This window comes from Aquila chrysaetos, chromosome 9 (genome assembly GCF_900496995.4).
Source record: "Aquila chrysaetos chrysaetos chromosome 9, bAquChr1.4, whole genome shotgun sequence".
Taxonomy (NCBI): Eukaryota; Metazoa; Chordata; class Aves; order Accipitriformes; family Accipitridae; genus Aquila; species Aquila chrysaetos.
This window is the reverse complement of record NC_044012.1, coordinates 40,856,762-40,864,061: the sequence shown is the minus strand read 5'-3', so window position 1 is coordinate 40,864,061 and position 7,300 is coordinate 40,856,762.

The window sequence follows — 7,300 nt, the reverse complement described above, 5'->3', positions numbered from 1 at the left end:
TAAGTCTTTTATTAATATTCCATCTTAATTGTAAAGCACTTCAGTGATATCCAAAAGCCTGTCTTACATAACAGCCTTATCCACACTTGAGTCCTTCAGAGCTGGAATGTCAGGAAAAACCTCTGTTTGATCTGTCTAGCCTGTCATTAGTCCTCATGCCTTTAATGCACAAACCCATTAGAAATTAACAATACATTTCAAATGTCTAAGCTCAGTCAATGTCTATTTTAAAATATTTGATATTAGAAAGTATGACTTGCTGTCATGTATAGATTTAAGTGACGTAGTTTGCAAAGTCTCTATAAAGTCTTCTACGAGCCTTGTTTGCAGCTCTAAATCATCTGGAAAGTGAAAGAAGCTATAGGAAATTGAGATAATTAAGACATTTCATAAAGTGCCAGCGTTGATAAAATCCTACTATGCATTAGGTTTTTCTCAGCTGGGTAAATACATGAGAGCACTTGGAAACTGGGAACTACTTGTTTCCTCACTCTGGATATCCCAGAAAGTCACTGAAAAGGAAGGAAGGAGAGGCATTTTTGCTAATCAATAATAAGCCTTTTTGAAGTATGGTTCTTAAGATTTTAATTCATTGCAGATGATCATCCCCTTTCCTCTTACACTGCTTCAGCTATTTCAGGCAATTGCCAGCTTTTCCCAACGTTTATATATTTTAGTAAAGACTAGGAGTGAGCCTTGAAACTAACAAACTGGCATGTTTAGAAAATGAACCTTCGTGTTTACTTGTCTTAAGGAGATTTTCTTCAGGAGATTGATTCAGCTCAGACACATATTGTTCAGACTAAATAAAGCCCAAAGAGTAAACAGAGAGCCTTCCTGGTAAACTAATGCAGGAAACAAACAGTTTTAATAGAGTTTGATGTTATTAATAAGCAGATAAAGGAGAGATGTGAACTTGAGCTTCAAACAGCAAACATGAACCTCTCCTTAAATCCCACTTCAAAAGATAAAGAACATACCAGCACATATCCGCAGTTTGCATTTAGAAGTCACCTCCAGAAGAAGATTTCTGTTTTCTCCAGATTCCATACATGCTGCGTTAAATGATTTTTAAAAGCCTGCAACACTTTCTACTTTGTTTCTGAGCAGAAATTCTTAAATCCAGAGACCTGAGAACACTTTTGGAAAGCAGGCGTTCCTGCCTGCGCTTCACATGGAAAGAAACTAAGGCATAGAGCAATAAAGCTCATATCCCTGTAGGTACTCTTCACTGTGGGGGAAGATGTCAGAACTTAGCATTCAGCGAATCAAACAAAATCACAGGCAGGCAGAGTGGTCATTAGCTCTCTTTTTGACACCCAGCTCCCTGCTTATACACTAGCGTATGCTGCCTGCCTGAAAACTGCAACGCTGATTTTTGCCACTGCACAACATAAAACTACTCATTCTGTATGAGTTAATTTGATCCTTTCATAACTATGAAATAGAAATGCTTCTCTACATGTTTAACAAGATTTGTTGGAAATTACTAAAAACCTGCATTATTCAATATAACTTGATAATTGTACTAACAAGGTGTTGTTAGATCAACTACTAAAACATAGCACCCCTCTGAAATGAGGCATAAAAAGGATTTTGCAACTAACTTATTTGTAGCATTGACAAATTACTTTATCTGAAATTGAAGGGTAATTTAGGTGGAATGTAACTAGCTAAGCTGTAATTTGCTCAGGACATCAGGTCTTTTATTAAATTCCTGGAAAAAAATATAATTTAGATCTCCAAGATTAGAAATCCTCAGTGCCTTTGTTTAGTTCCTTGTGCCAATGACACTAGTGGGTAGCAGCATCTTTCCCCTCTCCCTCTGCTACCCTGCTGACTCAGCAGGGAGGTGGGCATGCTTGCACAGGAGTTCTGAGCAGCTCTGCTACTGAAACAAGGTGTCTTTCCTCCACTGGCCACATGTTCCTGACCCTCTTCTCATGTGTAAGTACTAGGGCTATAATTTTTCATCTGAAAGGGACTACTGGCTGCTAATAGAAACCTGACCATATTTTGCAACTCATAAAACTTCCTTTCTGGTTACAAGCCAGATGTGCCAAACCCTGTCTCTCCCTGGAGCTATCTTCTACCAGAACTGTGCTGGTTATATTGAAAAGTAACCCTCTCCCAAAATAAACACAAGAGGTTTTCTTTGCCAGGAGAATGGCCAGAGATCAGGCTGCCAGGCAATGAGCAAGCAATAGCAATTTATTCAGCCTTGTCCCCGGACTACTTCCAACCCAGACTACAAGTATCTGGCCTTCAGTGCTGCTCTCCTTCCCTCCCATTCCCTGAACTAATTCTTTAGGCAGTTGATAAATAACCTTTTTTTTTTTTAAACTGGCAAAGATTAAATGTTCCTAGTCAGAAAAAAAATGTGGGCTTTTTACCTGATAATCAGGGATCCTTTTTAATGCAGCTGAAGAGTCCAACTGTCTCTCTGAAAAGCAGCCATAATCCCGTGGTCCACATCATATTTCAGAAAGAGATCGCTCCATCACACATGTAGTTTATTGTGACTGTAAAACACCTGCATGGGCTCGTGAAAAGCTTTGCTCTTACCTAGAAAAGCTCAGGTCATCTGAAATTGGAAAATTATGAAGTGATTTAATTTTTTCCTTCCTATATTAATTGCTGCTCTCAATGTAAGCCAAAGACAAGCCAACCAACTGAGCATTCCTTTGCTATCTACTGTTTGGCACATTATCATTTTATGCCTTAAGACTGTGTCAAACAGAGAGGGGGGCCACTGTCACTGTTAAAACCATGTCAGTTTTGCTTCAGTGATTTTCAGAGGTTTTTTTTTTCCTAGAACCTGTACTCAGATCTTCACTTTAATGTGCTTCCTGCCTGCCTTGTAGTTCACCTCCACTTGCACAGCAGTGCCTTCTACCTAGATGTGACTGTGAAGTTGATTGTAGTTTGGCAACAGAGATGTCTGATACGAAAGAGGTGACATTTGCCAGCCGTGGGCAATAAAACTGCAAAGCTGAGCCAGCTATATCAGCTTAATTAATTGCATTCCTAGCTGTGTGAACTGGAAGACTGAGACTCAAAAAGGGTGTGTGGGAAGGAGGTAGAGTGAGGAGTAATTCCAGGAAAATCATTTACTTTTGTTACACACCTGGAGTAGGGAAGTTTGCATCTCTTCTCAGGAGTCTGGCTAAAGTTAGGCCACACATGCTAGCTCAGGGAACTCAGCCATATCTGGCCCATTGAGCAGCAGAGTTTCCCTTGCATCTTTTTTCATGTTATTTGGTTTAACAAGCTAAGAAAGGGTTGGGCATCATCTCTGTGTGAAGTGTGGTCTCCTGCTCTGACCGGCCTCTTACGTGCCAACAACATGGAGCTGTAGAGTTAAGCCGAGGTCTGTGCCCTCACAGAGCATCGTAGTGAAAAGGTTTGTTGCTTCCCTTTGGGAACACTTCCCCTCTTGCACACTGATGATTGCTCTTACCTGTTTTTCCCACTGCCAGCTCGGTGGGCACAGCCTGGCCCTCTAGTAAGCCTTGTGTATTTACATTATAATGTATAGGGAGCTTCACCTTTGTCCCTACACATTTCTTCTTTGCCTTATCTCTCTGTCATCTTGCTTTTCTCCAACTGTGTTTTTCCTGTGGTTGATCTGTTTCTCTTGTGGACTGTTATTTTTGTTCCATTCCCCTTCATCCTCCTTTCCCATTCCTGTAGGTTTATTGCAGGATCACACTGCGGCCTTTCCCCCCTTCAACGCTATTTGACCATAGAAAACAGTGACTTCCAATCCATCTGCCAATCTCGTCCTGACAAATACAAAGGGAAGTTCTCTGTTTGCAATCAGGATGCAAGTAACCAGGGTGGATTTGAGCATGGGGATTACAGCCAGAACAATAATGCCTTTGTAATGCTGTCAGGATTATTCCTCTCCCGTGGAGTATAACTTGAAGAGCAATACCAAGTCTTCAAGCAAACAGAATCTCCAGCTGTCAGTGCTTTTGCTTCCTCTGGAGGCAGACACATGCCTGTCCAAATACAATATGCCAGAAGACTGATACTTGGCATCTCTATGACTATTGAAGCATGACATGTGTCTGAAACCTTTTAAAAGCAATGGAGGTATAGTAAAGGGAAAGGAAAGGCCATAAGTGAGGGCTAGACAGTTCATCTTCTGTTACGGGAGAGATTTGTGATTAGTATCCGGATTGTCAGCCCAGTCCAGCTTAGATTTTACTGTGCTTTGGCAAATTGTTTGTATGATATCATACTTACCCTAGACGATTATGTTCTTGCAAATGCAGGTGAGAGAAATAATAAAGACTAAGAAACCAGTACCAAGAGAACTGCTGCAAAACATCACAGACATTTGTGCCTTCCCGTCAACTGCTTGCTGGAGACTTTTTTCGTGGACATTGCTCACTCATTTCACTCTCAAAGTCCTTTTCTAGGCTACGGTCTTTAACTGAAATTAAAATACACTCTTCTGAGTTCAGGTCAGGCAATGCAGCCCCTGTTTGCTTGAACAGTATTCTCTTTTTTTTCAAAATTTTTCTCTACACAAGTGAAGCCAAAAAGAATTGACTGAACCCTTCCCCCCAAAATACCTCTGCATTTGTTCTTGTGCATATTTTTTGATAGCACTTTTAAGGAAAGACAGGATTTTACACTTGCAGGCAGTGCCGTATTTACCATTGCACGCTGGAAGTGGATCCACCTTCCCCCAGTGGCCCCAGGCTACTCACTTGCTCCAGAATTCCCCTGGTTTGGGGAGGGAAGCGCAGCTCCCGTCTGGCTTGGCCTCTGACTGAATCACATGGATAGTTTTGACTTAGCTCCATCTCCGGAAGCAGCGAGCATGCACACTACATAATATAATCTTCATGTCTTGAGGATTCAGGCCTGTCCTCTTTTGTGCTGCCAGATGGAAGAGGAGCCACGCTCTCTCTGGAGAGATGTCCCTGCACATCTCGCCGCTCAGCCGTGCTGGAATTATGTGCTTCTCTCTGCAGCCGGGCACTGTTGTTCCCTGGCATTTGGCTCCAGAATAGCTAGCTTTTTAGCATGCAGCGGATGCTATGCAGCCACTGTGGTCCCAGGATTAATTTGTCTAGAAAAGGAGATACATGAAGAACCTCCAAAATGAATTTGTGAGGAGGATGTACTCCAGATTCTCTGAACAGGTGGGGTTTGTTCCCAGCTGAAACTCAAACACAGGTGTTGTGGACAGCCAGGTTTCTTGTTTGTGCTCTCACTCTGTCCCATTTCATATTTTTTTCAGCTGCTGCTGTTTTGTTGCTCGGTTCTGTAACATGGCCCCTGCCTGCATTGTGATTGCCTGTTAGTCAAGCCGTTTCATGCCCTGATCCCTGAAGTGCTCTCCAAAGTGATGAATCACACCTGCACTAGCGAGTCCCTTCTCACTAATGAGGCATCTGCTCCAAATTCTGCAGTGCTCGGTTGATTCAGGCAAGAAGCTACAACCCACCTGTAGACAGCAGTGTCACTACAGTGCTCACAAATAGCTCAAAAGACCCCAAGGAGGGCAAGAGCAGTGTTAGTCAGGCTAGACAGGAATCTTATCTGTGTAGACTTCCTCACAGCAATGCCTCGTCAGCACCAGCTGCAACTCCAGAAATGGCAGCTTCTCTAGAAGCAATGTTATATCCCGATGGAATTAGCGTCCCCAGGACAAAGAGGTATTGAGAAATGTTCCTTCCAGCCTCCTGCTACCTCTGAGCTTCCTGGCAGAAGGACCCCTGTAGCAGCCACAGCTCCAGCAATGCAGCTGCAGTAGGGAAATCCAGAGCTTGTGTTCTTCCAGCCATGAGTAGTAGTTCTGCACTGCTTATATCAAAGAGGAGCAGCCTGTTCTGAAAAAAAAAAAACAAACCCAAAACCAAACCCAAAAAGGTACCTTGGCTATAATTAGGGGCTGAAATGACACTGCAGGTATAAATGGGAAATTGTTGCTTGATAAACATCCCTACCACAAACCCCTTCAACAGCCCATTCAGCCACCACGACAGCTGCTGCCAAGCATCCAAAGCAGGAAAGGGGCAGAGGGACCAGCCTCTTCTCCTCTCTGCCATCCTGAGGATGGACGGAGGGCACCTTGTGCGGGAATCGTGCCTGGCTGCTGCACATCTGGTGCTGATAGCACAGCTGAGGGGACAGCAGAGCACACCGAGCCAGGGCCACAGCGTAATTCTCTTTCCGCGGCAGCTTTTCCCTGACCAGCACACGTGACTGTAGTGGTGGGGGCACAGCAGCACAGGCTGCAATGGGACCCCAGGCTGCAGAGAGAAGTTGCACTTGGGTTGTTGCAGAGAAGACTGTGTCATCACATAGTAACTGCTGTGCATGTGCCAGCAAGAGCAGAGCTAGCATGAGTAAGCTTATTATGCGATAATCACACCTTCATCTTTCTGGGTACACAAACTGCTGAGGTATCCAAGTCTGGCGGTGAGGCACAATCACTGTCTGAAGATGAGCGAGAAGGAACTGGGTCCTTTCCTCATTGGGAACATATGTCTGATTTGACACCATTATCTTTTACTGTTTTTAAACAGAACATCATTATTGAACCACCTGTTGCCACTTAATTACCTGTGTTTGATTACAAAGATGTTAAGTAATCGGCTTTTTAGGTACAAACTCCTTCATTTTTATATCCTTCTGTGATGTGCGCTGACAAAGCCTCTATGTCCATTTTGCAAAGCCAGATCAAAACTTCCCCCGTGGGCTATGTCAGACAGGCAGTGGCTGAGCACCCAGCCTCCCCCTCGCGAACTTTGGGAAATCTGGAATTTGGATCAAGACTTTGAATCCTCTCAGTTACAGCGACGGGACCTATAGGTGCTGACCTATAGAGCCGGTATCCACCGTGGTCCCGTTTCGGTCAGCGGAGCGCTCAGGTGGGCCCCGGCCCCCACAGCGTGCTCGGCTCCCCGTACCGGAGCGGAGGCGCCTTCCGAAGGGCACGCGTGGGGGCAGGTGGGTCACCCCGCGGGGCAGAGGTGCTCGCCTTCCCGGCCCTGCCCTCGGAGGCGCTAAGCTCCTTCCCGGGGAGAAGCGGGAGCCTCGGGGGCCAGGCCTCCCCCGCCGCCCCCGTCCGCGCCGCCGGGGGCGATGCTCCCGCCGCGCCGGGGGGGGGTGTGCGCTGCGGCCTTACGGTCCCCCTCCCCGCCGGGCCCGGGGCCGCCGGGCCCTGCCCGCCGCGCTGCGGGAGCGCCGCCCGCCGCCGCCCGCACCCCCTCGGCGGCGGCGCCGCTTCGCCTGCCGGCGCGCCCCGGCCTGAGCCGGCCCCCGGCGGGGGGGAGGC